Source organism: Petromyzon marinus, chromosome 3 (assembly GCF_048934315.1).
Source record: "Petromyzon marinus isolate PM22_M1 ecotype Great Lakes invasive population chromosome 3, UKy_Petmar_22M1.pri1.0, whole genome shotgun sequence".
NCBI lineage: Eukaryota > Metazoa > Chordata > Hyperoartia > Petromyzontiformes > Petromyzontidae > Petromyzon > Petromyzon marinus.
In genome coordinates, this window is record NC_133669.1 from 6514882 (window position 1) to 6530250 (window position 15369).

At 46.5% G+C, this 15369-nt stretch overlaps 1 protein-coding gene across 7 annotated transcripts in view; it reads left to right on the plus strand.

Annotated features, from left to right (window-relative positions):
* LOC116952681 (nuclear receptor coactivator 2-like) overlaps positions 1–15369 on the plus strand; it is a 184494-nt gene that overhangs the window by 36146 nt on the left and 132979 nt on the right. The gene's annotated exons all lie outside the window — the stretch shown is intronic.

Consider the following 15369-nt stretch of genomic DNA (forward strand, 5'->3'; position numbering starts at 1 on the left):
AAAAGTAACGCAGCCCCTGTGCACGTGCAGAAAAAAAAAACCGTCAGCGTTTCCCGATGAGGTGCATTGTGGTCCTCTTGGCTTAGGTCATCGTGAAGATACATTTGAGCACATATGACCGACTCATAGGCAGAAGTGAAAGAGGAGTGATAGACAACTCTGGGCTGGTTTCATTATGGTTATGACCCATCAGCACGGTATAGGTACCGATGCTTGGCACGCTGCGCAAAGAACGCGGTATCCCGAGTTTGATTCCCGGCCACAGCTGACATCAGTTGGCGAGCGATATCCTTACTGTTCCTCGGCTCTGCCTTCATAAACCTGCACAGACCAGAGCGGTGAGGTATGGTCAAACTGTCATCGTGACTGACACAGCAAGGTGGGGGGGGAGGCCTTCATCCAGGAATGGATTGATAAAGGATTCAGGACTAAATTGTTTACACAAAACCTGCAAGTTGAACTCTTGAGGTGCTGGTGCAAAATTCAGGTTCTCGGTTCACTTTGTGCTCCGCGTGGGATCCAGTCCGGGTCTTGCAGTGCACCTGCGTCTGGAATGCCCGAGTGGAATGTGCATTGGGGTGTGCAGCTTTCAGTGATGAAATGAACTGAATTGAATGCACCTGTTAGGGAGAATTCTGGGAAGCCTTAGCTGCCAGTGACCGACTGCCTCTTTCTCTCCATATTAAATAAATAATGGCCTAGTTCCTATGCAGTCTCTTGTAAATATACGATCGCATTTCCACGCTGTATACAATTTCAAATTGTTTGCACCAGAGCTAACCTATGCCTCAATTTCTTAAATGCTTTTATTGTTTAAACCTGTTTAATGTTACTCTTGTTAAAATACTATATCCTGGTTCAGGTCATTTAGTGATGTGTGTGTGCAAGCGTAGTAGTAGTTTAGCGGTGAGCATGCTGCGCTTCGAACACGGTGACCCGAGTTCGATTTCTGCTCACGGCCAACACCGGTGACGATTATCTGAAACGGTCATGGGCCTCCCCTAAGTCGACTCAGCCTAAAATTAGTACCTGATGCGGTGTGTAAAACATCGCCACTGGGGAAACAAAGGCGGCCGGGCGTTGTGTTGGCCACTCATCTCCTCGTGTGCCACGCCGGCCTTCATAGGCACTTGCCCCCACAGTCTGTTAAGGCTATACGGGGGATGTTTGTCTTTTATTTTTGTGTACAGCATTAAGGCTGCAATAAGTATATTGACGTAAATGGCAGGGTACATATAGTTAATAGTAGATGTATCAGTGAGGATCTCTTTTGTTTGCTACACGTGTACCCTTACCCTGCCTACTCAGTGCCTCGCTTTTTTATTTAACCTCGATGAAGACCTCCTCTTGCTGTGTTTTGACCATACTTCACCAAGCTGGTCAGCGCAGTGCGTGTTGGTGAAGAAGGGAGGGTTGTGGGGGGGGGCGCCGTTCCGGGCTTAGTTTAGATATCGCTCGCCCCCCCCCAATGTTCAATGGCTCGGTAGAGAGTGCAGGTCGCCAGGTTCACAGCGCAGAAAGCTGCGCCGATGCTCCCCTTCCGCTGTTCGTCTTTAAAGCTGCACGATACAACGGAAGCTACATTTCTCGCAAGGAACGACCGTCGCATTTGGTTGTTAAAGGAGTTCTTGGCGCCAAACCAAATAGATTGTGTGTCCGCGCGCGCGTGCGCGCGTGTGTGTGTAAAGTACGAGTTTCATTCGGCCGAAAGCGTGGGGCAGGGCGATGTCTGAGCATGAATGTTAAGCACTGGCAGGGCGGACCTGGAAGTCTAGTGTGTAGCCGATGTTTGAGATAAGCCTTTAATGGCGTGTGCTTGAGCGTTCAGCGCGTTCCAGTTTACAAATATCATCCACGTGCGGAGGTTTTCGCGGTCGTGTCGATGGAGTTATCGGGTCGCAGCGCGCGCGTGCACGCTCTTCTCGACGAGATGTCCTTCATCGTCATTTCGCTCCGAGCGCACTGAGATTCTTCTCGGAATGTCGGACATTGTTCCGAACAACATATATCTATAGATTTTGTCTTCTCTTGTATGTTTCTCTTTTTTTCAGTGTTATTGTTTGAAATGTCAAGTCAAAAGTACATTTTTTCCTGTTCATTTGCAAATTAATGTTTTTATTTATTTAATAATAATAATTGAATTAACGTTTTTGTTACGAAATGGCATTTTAATTGTATAAAAAATATAAACACCCAACAGTTGGCCGAAAATGCCTTAATAAGTAGAGGATTGCAAAGCTTTGGCATTTATTGGTAGCACCAGATTACCACCTGGCTACTGCCTTACAGTTTTTTTTGTGGTTCCTCCGTAATTGTCGGATGCAATTTGCATGAACGATGATGCCGTACATAAAACTAAACATTATATATTTTTTGTTTGAAGGTTTATGCTCGTTTTCACTTTATAATTCAGTGCATTCTTTTTAACATATTTGAGGGGGAGTAATTAAAAATAAATAAAGTCTGATTAATATACACACATGTAAATGTACTTCAAGCAATTATTATGATCAAGCCATCCAGGAGAGGACCGTTCACCTCCAAGGAATCGATGCGCCGGATGGGCAGCAGTGGCCCAGTTGTGCACCGTGAACCCCGGACGATTGCCCGGCTGCACCTAACGTCAGTGGAAGGGTGGTGTCTGAACTCGTTCCTGGGCCCCCTCTTTTCAACAACCTACGCCAACCAGCGTGGTGAAGTGTGGTCAAACAACTCCGCATGACTGAAATGGCATGGGGAGACCTTCCCCCGGTAGCGGCGAGACAAAAGGGCAGCTTCTTTTTTTTATTTTCATGAAAGCGGATACGTTGTAGATTTGGGGATAATAATGAATCGCAAACAATTGTGGCAGGTGTGGGCAGTTGATCCTTCGGCAACAGATAACGGTGGTATAAACGCTTACGGATTCCAACGCCCGCTGTAGGCAAAAAAGGAAATCACGGGATAGTACTGTTTTTTTTTTAAACGAGACTTATTTACCCTGTACAGCCTGGAAATTCAGCCAAATATGTCAGCTGGAAAGTGCACAGTTACACGCGCGCTGTGATACAGCACAATCGTCCTGGAAGTTGTTGCCTGATGAAAGGGGCTGCAGCCTCTGGAGGAGCGTGGCTCCTTCATTATGCAGCACAGACGCTGGCAGCTGTCCTGCCCAGCTGCTGAGTGCATGGAACCCCTTGGCTGGCAGCTCTCCTGCCCAGCAACTCTAGCCACGCGCGCAGCAGACTGTTGACAGATGGCCGCTTCCTGGATCTTCGCTCGACAGTGGAAATCTGCTTGTTCGCTGTGGTAGGTGGCTGCCTAGTTTATTATTAGCTCCGCTGACATTCACTACCTTGTGGTTTGCGTTTGGCCATTTCTGCGTCGTTATTATTCTGCCGGGGTTTGTAATGGTTAGGACCAATACCTCCGACGAGCACGGTTGGCTATGTAAGGCGCGAAAGAAGTTCGACGTACACACAGGACGCTGGACTGTTGCCGGCTCGATCTCCCGGCGTTTCAGTTGAAACAATGGCGCAAGTTTCTTAAATACCCCCCCCCCCCTTCCCCGCCTATATCCACCCAGCGGTACAAATGGGTGCACCAAGACGTCTGTCCAGCTTGGAAGAATAGACCAAGTTAGCCATCAGAGGGGCGGCTCGAGTGTTCACTCTGTTGTCCGCCAGCGGTGGCGTGTGAGCAAGTTATCGCAGGGCTGCATCCTTGACTGTACCTAATTTTATTGTTATTTGCCAAAAGCAAGCGGAGGCAAGTCCTCCCGCTCCCATCTTTCTTTCTGCTCCCGACTGTTTGCCCTCTTCGCCCGCCTTGCCAGTACCCCTGGCTACACTCACTTAATTATGCCATCTCGCTGGAATACATCCGTTGACATGTTTTTTTCAGGGATGGTTCTACGCTACTGTTATGTGGCCAGGATTATTACCCTGTGTGCCACAAGGGCAGGAGGTCAACATGGCAATGTTTCCCGGCGGCTGCCCTCTTAGGGAGAGGGGCTGTGGGATTGGGGGAGTGGAGTTCGTCGGCTGTGCTGAAACTCTGTACGGCTTCTTGGCCGTGAACCAGACTGTGTAGCAAATTCATCTCCGCATTGCAGTGGCAGATCATTACCCCCATGAGTTGGAACGTCAAGTGGAATCGGCATTTAATCCCAGGATTAATGACAACAGCAGCAATTACGTATGCACTATCGGTCATTAAATAATTGTTTTCAATAATTGGTTTACGGATATGTGATCGGTAGGATTAATATCGTGGGTATGGTTAATCCTCCATCTTAACTGTGTTGTTGATTTTGCCACCCTTAACCAAACATTAATTATATTCTTGGTTCTTTCGGTAAAGGCACGTGACTTTACCGAAAGAACCAATAATATGAATCCCTGCAGTCACGAATGCTTTAAATCAAAATCTAACATTAATTGTCCATTAAATTTTTGTAAAAAAAAATAAAAACAGATTCACAAGAGTAATTTAAAAAAATGCTTATTTTTAATACATTTCAATTGCATATGCTTACTTATGTTATTCCTGGATACACACATGCCATAATATTTAAATGTACATGATTCGTCGTTCTGTTTGTGAATGTCACGATAACAGTGACATACTACTTAAATAGATAGTGACATTGACATTCTGCAATGCGAGCAATTACTTGTTTTAATAATGATACAATTCTGGCCAAGACATCAGATAATTTTGTATTCAATGTCCAACTCCACCGGTGATGACGACGAGGCTCATTACCTGATGCTACCGCTGGAAATTCAAGACAAAGGCGGTCACTGTATGGTCACTGCATCGCGCGCTTGCAGATGCGCTTTTACGGCTGTCTCAAACGCTCTTCCTTCCGATATTAGGAAGCCACTGGAACTATGCGCTTTTAAATCGAGATTGAAAACTCATTTCTTTAGAACTGCTTTTTGTATTTAATTTGTTGTCCTTCCCATGCGCCTCCGATTAGCACGGTTGGCTACGTATGGTGCAAAATAATTTCAGTGTACATACGTAAACCCCCAGCTTTGATGATGAGCAGAAGTGGAATTGGCCAGAGATTCTCATGGCTGCTGGGTGGGATGTCAGTGGCAGTGGTGGGAACTTTTGGTGTCATGCGAGTTGCATTCATAGGCCGCCTTTCACCCCAAAGTGTAATTCATCCCAAGCATTCCAGCTTATGAGTTAATTGTGAAGAGTCAGCCCAGGCAAGGTTACTGTATAAATTACGTGAATTTCCGCAGCATGGTTCAGTGCAACGGGAATATGCGGCGTGGCCTTCGTGTCCTGAATGCGTGGCGAGCCTGATAATCCCCTGGACGTTTAACTTTTCGTCTCTGCCCGTTGCAAAACGTGTGAGCGTATACAGTAGGCCACATTCATTTTCATATTGCACTTAAAAAAAATTTATTTTGAATGCGGCGGTTGTTTTGTTGTTAAAATCGCTAGCTGTTAAATATTGAAGTCACAGTTTGTGTCGTAATGAAGGACGGTGTTTACAGGCAGAACAGTTCAGCTAAACCAAGTGAATTTGGAATAATTGAACGATGTACAAGTTTGAGTGCCATGTCTACTCTTTACATGTCTTGTTGTTTGAGAGGTTGCATCCACACATTAGCCTGAATAACTGTCATTGTGTGCATCAAAATAAATAATATTAGTAGCGCTTTGGGGGAAGTCAATATCATTATTAGTCTTCAGAAAAACACACGTTCCCATCCATGCGAACGTGAACATTAATAACCACTGTATTATTATGGGGTCCTTCCAACTCTTAAAAGACTGCTCATGCCAATCCATGTGATCTGTAATGTTAGTCGCAAGTCACCGCGTCTCCCCAGGCTCAGATGAGTTGTGAGTGGTGTTAAACTTCATTGGTGGCCCTGAGCCAGTTGTTGAAATTCCACAATTAGTACGGTTGGTGGGGAAGGGGCAAGTCTCCTGAAGACTTATTTTGACTTCCTACATTTTATTGACCCCAGAGGGACTGTGTGCCGAGTTGACGCCCGACCAGGAATTGAACTACCCAACCTTAGAATGTAAGCCCAGCGCTCTGTTCACAGTGGCTACCCTCTGCTCGATACAGTAATAATATTTTTTTTGGATTAAAACCGCAGGTTGCCGGAAGGTTTTCGCACAATTCCACATTGAGAGCGCTTCGTCGTCATAAATGCTAAATGTGTTTTTGTTTGAGCAGCACCTGTTGTTTCTGGCTGATGAGTCGTACAGAAAGATGCTTGGATGATAGGCCTTGCTTAATCTTTACACGCACGCCCCAGCTGGAATACACTCGTGGGTTTGTGTGTGCGAGTGGTGTGCGTGGTAAGGAGCGGTGGCGGAGCTGTTAGCATGCTGAACTCGGCGAGCTGAGTTCGATTCCCGGTCGTGGCTAACATAATCATCATCATGAGAATTGCAGAGTTGATAAGGACAGTTGAATCCAAACTGACGTGTATTCCTCGGACAACAGCGAGAACTGTAGGCCGTGTCCAGTCCACATTTAAAATCGGTGGTGAATCATCTAACCGGTCCTTGGGCCCTCTCCCCCTTGGGTCGACTCAGCCTTAAAAGAGCACTTGGATCGGTAAACATCAGTGTTGGACAGTCGAAGGTGACCGGGTGTGGTGCTGGCCACCCACCCACTCGAACATCGTGCCGGCCTTCATAGTTGCTCAATAACATCATTTGCCCCAATATATTTTGTAGAGGCCTTAGAGGGGAGCAGTCTAGTTTTTGGTGTTCATGCAGGGCATGGGATACAGCTTAGATTATTTTTCTGCAAACTCAACGCACTTAGGCTTTCTCCACCAATATTATTTGTAACTAATTGGCACGTTGTTTAAGTCAGAAACCTTACTGGCCGTGTCGGGTTTTGGAGGGTTACGACACATTTATATTTACGCGATCAAACTCAAAAACCTTTATTACGAAACTCAACACGCTGAACATTTGTGCCTTTTGGGCCTAAATAAACGGCAACTTTTTTTTTACTAATCAAGCAAACAACATGCACCGCTACATTCATCTGGGACGGCAGTGCGATTGTGTTATTGTTTCAAAGCTCAACTGAGTGCACGTGTCTTCACATCGCGAGCTTGGCTCATGCAGGCGAGTGCGCATGTGCCCGACCCCACGTTCTCGCGCGCGCGTGCGCCCTTACACTCCGCCACACTCCGCTTGTGCCGCGTTGCACCGGGACTGGTGATGGCAGCCGACCGTCACCTGCTTGGAGCGTGCGAGCGCGCGCGTTCTGATCTCTTGCACGTGTGTTCCAGCTGTGGATGTCCCGCAGGTCACACTCAACACTAAAATAACACTGCTGGCATAAAAAAAAAAAACCCGTAGCAGGGGCATTTTAAACCAGCTGCCATCGGTCACAAGGCCCACTTCAATCCACACGCTTTTGTACGTGCCGGCTTTGATTAAATATGACGGGTCGTATTTCATAACGTTCCTCATTTATAGTAAAAAAAAAAATTCAATAACTTAATGCCTTTATTCTTGTGCATATGCAGTCCTTTTGTCAAACCACCGCAATGTTCTGGGGTGTTTAGTCTCCTCTCTATTCCATACCACTTCCACCCAGGCCCAAACTCGGCTTGATTTCCGAGATCTGATGAGATCCGGGTACATTTCGCATGATTTGGTCATGGGCCCTGCATTCTTATTTTCATATTCTATACACTTCTGATTAATTGCAGTATCCTCTGTGCAGGATGGAGCCTGGTGAGATTGCTTATCTCTTGAAAGGACATCGTGATTGGAGTTAAAATATTTCTTGTGACCATAAGATCGGTCGTCCCATCGTGCCCTGCATGTCACACGACATCACCACACGGCGCGTATCATCCACACAGCCTTGTTTTAGGCCACCAGCTCGAAAGAGTCAAGATTGTGGCCAGCAAGACAATGACACAGCTGCATTGTTGGTTTCACCATTGTTGGGAATCATCAGTACAGTTTCGCCATCATTTCTAGATGTGGACAAACCTCCCCTGATCCTCTGTGGGGGGACAGTTTGGCACGGCCCAAGCGTGGTTATGGGCTTGCCACTGTTCATCAGCTGGTATTGGTTTAGGTAAAACTTTACTTGCTGACCAGCGCTCATTGGGGAATGGACACGATTATGCTGTCTGCGAAGCCCAGTGACCTATTGCATTTCGGCGCGCATTCACGGTGCATGCACGAATACATTAGTTAGCGAACAACGTCTGAGGATCGCTACGCTGCCCACCAACAACGAACGGCAGACGAATGCTCGTGTGTATTTTTAAACGTTCGCTCATTCTGGCGTGCGTGGCGGCCGCCGCCACCGCCGCGGCTTTGCGACGGCCGGAGGCTGGTGTCGTGGGGCGAGAGTGATCGGGCTGCCCAGCTGCCGTGGCATCCGTAAAAGCGATTCCCGGCGAGCCGAGGGTGGCCTTCGCGCGACACCCATTGTACAGTTACCCCAAAAAATTCCGCGTGGGAATACAACAAATTTCGCGGGAGCCCTTCAACGGCGTGGATAATTTTTGTTTGGTACGCGCGGGAGAATTGTAACATCTGTAACGCTGTTGAAGCTGTTTTTGCTTTCTATAGCTGCGTGCGATTTTTTTTTTTTAAAGTGTAAATCGTCGCCAAAAAATTAAGAAGGAAAGTATCGTTACTGAATACTTGCAGCGAATTCATATGTGCGGTAAATATTTAATGCGTAGCAGCTGGCTTATTTTGGTCCCACTCTTCCTCATGCAGAGATATTGAGATGCTACAGCGTGTATCCCGTCAGTCTCGTGAGTGTGTGTGTCTTCCTTCACGTGTGCGTGGAGAGTGGTGGCACAGTGGCCAGCGAGACGAGTTTGTATCCCGCTCATGACCAATAACTGTGGTGGATATTTGAACCTTGTCCTGTGCTTCGCCGACGTCGACTCAGCCTTAAATGAGTACTTAGCGCGTTGTGTAAACATCAGCGCTGGCGAGAGAAAGGCGGCCGAGCGTGTTGTTGGCCACCCACCCTCTTGTGTTGCCATATGGTGGTGCTTGCTCACAGCACATGTCCGAATGGTCTGTTTTAAGCTCTACGGGGGGAATGGTAGTTTTGTCGTGCGCGCGTGTGTGTGTGTGACTTCACAGCAAACCCAGCAGAGTTTGCGCTCGAGAAGCTACGAGTCGGGATATGAGTGCTGTCACCCTCCTTCATGCTGATTCTCGTTCGTGGAAGTTTTCTATTTAATTTATATTTTTGGAGCTCGGAATGAGATATTGATAAATGGATTTTGTTTTTAGTTTTTTTAACGTCAATCGAGCGTGGGTGGTTCTCCACCTCTTTTGGTCACCCACGAGTTCCACAAAAGGCGTGACTCATTTTCTTCACCTCAGAAAGATTGGCCAAGTCAATCTTTGACCCGGATTTGAACTCATGACTTTCCAAGTATAGGTGGTATGCGCCAACCACAGTGCCATTCAGACGAATGCATAAATTGTGTACAGCTCTGTGTGAGTCCACTGCTGGATGAGGGCCTCCCCCGCACCCAGGTTGCGGTTCAAAGGGTTTGGCCATATTTCACTCTGCCGGTCACTGGAGGTTGGTGAAATTGGCATATAAATCGAAGTGCGTAAATATGTTACAGCAATGGATTTTGCTCTACTGCCAGATGAATAGATTAACTTCATTTCATTTGGTAAGATTCCCATTTAGATTAGAATATTATTGGCAAATGAAATGTATTGTCGCACTAGTAGAATAGTCTTAGACCCATATTGGTTTTGTAAGCGTTTAATCACGTTAGGAAGAGATCCTTACCTTCCTGTATGTATCCGGTAATATGCTGGCTACTTGTTACCCTCGATCTTTGCATATATTCCAAAACATTTCCATGTATTGCGATTTTAGTTTTTTTCTAAATAAAATCCAATGATCGTAAATCTTAATTTTAAACAAAAACTGGCAAAAAATAAGCAACTATAATACATTTTTTTTTTTTTTATTTAAAGCTTTCGTGACTGCAGTAATTCATATTCTTAGTTTTTTCGGTAAAGTCACGTTGAAGAGAAACAACAAAATAACAAAATATATATAAAACAATAAAAAAAATTCTCACGACGTTTCGACCATAACTCAAACGGTCATCATCAGGTGTGTCGGTTTGCATAAATTTATTTTGAAAACGGCATATTTATTTATATATATAAAAATAACGTTTGCGTCACGCGCAACGATGGCAGTTTGCCAGGACTATTCCATCTATTTTTTGAAAAGAGGAGGGGGGAGACGAAATTTGTTTTTATGTATGCTGTCTGAAAGGCACTGTAAGCGTGAACAATCAATCAAGAACTGAAATGATTTATCAAATCTTTCCAATGATTGCTAAGATAGAATCCATCTTCTCGGTTGAAATTGTCTCTGTGTTTGTATATGTGGATAGCCTCATGAACGAATCTCTCATGGAAGCCAGATGGCTTACAAAGAACCTCTGTCTTGGAAAAGTCAATGGCATGTGAGCCTACTGAATTAGAACAATGATCTGCTACGGCCGAGGTGTTGGTCCTACCGTGTTTAAGGTCTGCTTTATGTTCACGAATGCGGTCCGAGATATGGCGTTTGGTTTCTCCAATGTAACTACTACCACAGAGGCAACTTAGTTTGTAGACACCAGGGTATTGTATGTCCGGAATCACATCTTTTACAGACGGAACCAGATCACGGATTTTATGTAATGTGTTGAAACGGACCTGGATCTTGTGTTTATTCAAGATTTTGGAGATCTTTTTTGTGATCCCAGCAATGTAGGGTAAAGTGATGGTTTTGAAAGGCTCCTCAAGAGGGTTCTTCTTCATGGTTTGAGTGATAGCTTTGCGGATTGTATAGTCGGAGTAACCATTAGCCCTAAGAGCTTGGTGTACGTGCTTGAGTTCACTGCTTATGTGTTCCTGGTCGGATATGCATTGGGCTCTATGATACAGAGTCTTGATGAGAGAATTCTTCTGTGATGGATGGTGGTGGGAATCCGGTTTCAGATAAGCATCCGTATGGGTAGCTTTCCTGTAGACAGAGTGGCTCATTGAACCATCAGGTCTCTTTTTAATTAGGACATCCAAAAAAGGTATCTTGCCATCTATTTCGACTTCCATGGTAAATCTGATGGCTGGGTGTATGGAATTGATGTGGTCGAAGAATTTGTCTAGAGCAGGCCGGCCATGTGGCCAGATGACAAAAGTGTCATCCACGTACCTCTTCCATAAGGTTGGGCGCAGAGTGGCAGTCTGGATGGCGTCAGTCTCAAATTTCTCCATGAAAATGTTAGCTATAACTGGAGAAAGGGGGGAGCCCATTGGGGTGCCCTCAGTTTGTTTGTAGAAAGTTCCATTCCAAGTGAAGTATGTATTGGTTAAACAGTGTCTCACCAGGGGGGGTACCTCAGTGTTTAGTCCTTGATGAACCAAGTCTTCAATGATTGCAATGGTGTCAGGTACAGGAACCTTGGTGAATAAGGAAACTACATCAAAACTGACAAGCAGGTCGTCTGGGGACAGGGAAATACCCTTGATTGTTGATACCAGGTGAGTAGAATTTTGTACCGCAGAGGTGGTCTTTCCAGTGAAAGGACGCAGGATTTCAGACAAAAAACGAGCTAGTTTGTAGGTGGGGGAGCTGATAGTAGAGACTATGGGACGAAGAGGTGTATCAACTTTATGTATTTTTGGTAAGCCGTATAATCTTGGTGGCCTGGCAGCAGAAGGTTTCAACGAAAACTGTTTAGATTGATCAATTAATGCGGTTGAATCAGAAATTATTTTGTTGGTTTGTGTGACGAGGCTGTTGGTGGGATCTCTTTTTATTTTTGTATAACTACCATCGTCGAGTAATTCTTTAATTTTGTTGTTGTATTCTATTTTATCCATGATAACAGTAGCATTGCCTTTGTCAGCTGAGAGAACTACAATATCATTCCTCTTTTTTAATTTATATAATTCAAAACGCTCATCTTTGCTGAGGTTGCTAGCTGGCATCTTAGCGTTTTTGAGGGTTGCAGCGATTTCAGATCTTGCTACGTCTGCAGCGATGTGACCCAGGCCCCTGAGAGCAACGTCTACTTGGGCAATTATATCATTAACTGGTATGTGTTTAGGTGTGACTGCAAAGTTTAGACCTTTAGCTAAAACGGATTTCAGACCATCGGAAATAGAACTGTTACTGCGATTAATTACGACTTTATTAACTATAATACAGTCGCATGGAGTGCGCTGTACGTCTGTACAGTATGTTGAACTTCTTTTGCACCGTACGTAAGCCCGTAGTATTCCGCCTGTGACGTTAGCTGAGGGCCATTTGCACAATGCTGCTGTCGGTGTGATGAGAGAGAGAGAGAGAGGGGGGCCGTTTGGGTTCGGAGCCAATGCCAGCAGTGTGATCGTGTGCCCCCTGTGTCCACGGAGCGCGTGTGCCCCCCGTGTCCACGGAGCGAGCGACGTTCGCTCTCCCCGCTTGACGGCTGCCGTCGTTCCAGAACTGCGTCCTGCCACTGCTGCGCCCCCACCACCACCACCACCACCACCCCCCCTTTCTCGTTCAATAACGCCGCTCTGAGCGGCGTTATTGACCACGCATGGAGCCGCTGCCGCCGCCGCCGCGGTAAATTTATCGCCGGCGCAAATGCAATCCAACACCCCGACAGTAGACTTGGGTTGCCTAAACAAAAAAAAAGCGCGTGTGACGGGAGTTTTATCTGCCCAGCCGGCTGACTTGGTCTTGGTCTGCGTAACGACAGTGCGTTCTCTCTCATGCCGTGGGCGAACTGTTCGCGATGAGACTGCGCGCGAGCCTCTTGTTCGATTGCCGGGGTTTATTCCCACATTCGTTCGCCCGCCCGCAGAACTTATCGGTAGCCTCTTGTAAATGATACTAAGTGTGGTGTGTGTGTGTGTGTCTGTGTGCCGTCCAGGAGCCACACAATTCACCTGTTGGCCCTCGTCATTCAGATCCTCAAAGCGCCTCGTGAGTTGTTTTGTGGTAGAATTTGTGAAAGTACAGTGTGTTACGCTCTCGTAATGAACTCTGGGTAGGCCGTTACTTGGTTGGAATGTTAACGTTGGCTGTATCGGCTTCACGCTATTTGTTGACCTCCCCCAGTAGTGGCGGTTCAAATGAAAACTACCACAAAACTGAAGCTTCAGCTGAAGGTTTGGTGGGGAAAAAAAATAGGAAAAGAATTCGCAATCTCTGGCACCAGCAGCAGGCATGATCGAGATTCGTAAAAATGTGTCGGAAAACGCTCCTCCACTCGACACGGCCAATTTATAAAAGCGTCACGTGCAGTCAAACGTGCCAAGTTTATGACTGCTTCTGCAGCGCCGCCCGTGTGGTTGTTGTTGTTGGAGAGTAATCTCGCAACATTTAAATGGGTACGGACGGACGTCTCACTGGAGATTACATCCAGCATCTTCAGGTTGTTAACACCAGCTCGGATCTCATGTGGCCTATGTACAAAATTAGCCACGGTCAATCTGATGCCAAGTGAAGGCCCTCTCCCATTCGTCACCATCCCTCTCGGTCCCATAATGTAACAATCCATCCTGAACCCGCACACAAGCCAATTTCATCGCTCCATCTCCACGGTTGTTTGCGATTTTTTTGGTGTGTGAAAATAAATATCGCAGCAAACGGCTAAATAGAAGTGGACATTGGACACACTGGTGTAATGCATATTTGAAATGCTTTAAATCCTTTTCCAAATATTTTTCCACCCCGGGGGAGATGAAATCATACAATCGTGTCAGTGTGCATTGCTCGTGTTTGCATGCACATGTGTTGCTGGAGGTTGGCACAGAACTGGAAAAATTGGTTCCATCCTGATGCTTGCTGTCGAACGTGCTTTGCTTGTGCCTACGGCCCCCATAGTTTATCGGAGAGCTCACATTACTGCCCATCATCATCATTGGGCAGGGGGGGAAGGGGAGAAATTATTACCATAACCAGCCATTATGAAATTTTAAAAAAAAATTCAAAATTGTTGCTGCACCAGCCCACTTCCAGAATTATGCATCTGTGAGTTGTCTGTGACCGAAACTGCACTGGGTTTCTCCCGATTTCATCAGATCTCCAAAGCCGAAGCAGGATTTTCTGAAGCTGGTTACAAGCTGCCGTGGGGCCACGTTGTCAGCGGAGGGTAATGCAGCAAAATCCATTGCTGTGTTGTGCTCTACTCCAACGGCCGTGCTCCCCGTGTTCACTATCTCGCGGTAACTGGCGCGGTGAAGTATGGTCAATAACCCCCTAGACTCGCACAGTGTGTGGGGATGCCTCTCATCTAAGGAGCTGTACGTACGCATTTATGCATTCATGTGTGTCACCAGTATCTAAAATGTCTTCCTGCGCGCATTTTGTTTTGCACATTATTAATACCTCATTGGCTAACAAGTGACGACATCACGTTTATCCCTTTATTTAAGACCAAAACAAGAAGATTTGTCCACGACTCTGGCTTGTCGCCTGATGAGGCTCGTTGTAATTACCGGCGAAACGTCGTACTTGAATTGTAAATGTTGTGGGTTTACTCTCCAACACATCGGTTTGCTGAACTAGTAACGAATTGGCATATTTTGTTTACGTGACAAAGCCTTACTAATTGTCTGTGTCGGGTGGTTGGCGAGATTAACGACACATTCATATTTACGTGATTTTCGAACGCTTACGACCGATATCTTTTAATGTCACCGCAACCAACATTGGCGTTTTTTTTTATCCCAACGGTGTCCTACAAGCAGGCCACGTGTGGTTTCAGTTATGACCGCTCTAGCGGTTTGAACCACAGTTTAACCGTGGCAACAACTTTGGCAACTGCGGCATCGGGTTGAGTGTGTCATCCTTTTGTGTGTACGCGTGTGCGGTGTTTGCGTGTGCGTGCGCATTTGTTTGCATGCGCAACAGTGAGCGCACCGCGCTACAAATCCGGCGACCCGACTTTCAGTCTCGCTCCAGGCCAACGTCGGTGACGAATATGAAATACAGTGCACATTTTCCGTGACTATCTCGTGACCTCCGTGCCAAAACCCGTGGCGGTAATCGTGGGTGCGCAGCAGCCTCTGCTCGGTGCGCGGCCAAGCGGCTAGATAGCAGCGGCGCTGTGTATCGATTGCCAGCGGGGTTTAGCGCAATTCCACGTTGAGAAGCGCTGCGTCGTCCAAAAATGCTCAACGTGTGTTTGGTTGTTTGAGCAGAACCTGTTTTTTTTTTTTCTGGCGGATGCATCGGATCAGCAAGATGCTTGGACGGTCACTCGGCCATTGGCGGTCGCACGGTTGCTTGTCAACGATGTGCCTTGCCTAATCTTTGCACGCGCGCCACGTCAGGGGAGCACACTCGTGTGCCTGTGCGTCCGAGTGGTGGTGCGCGTGGTG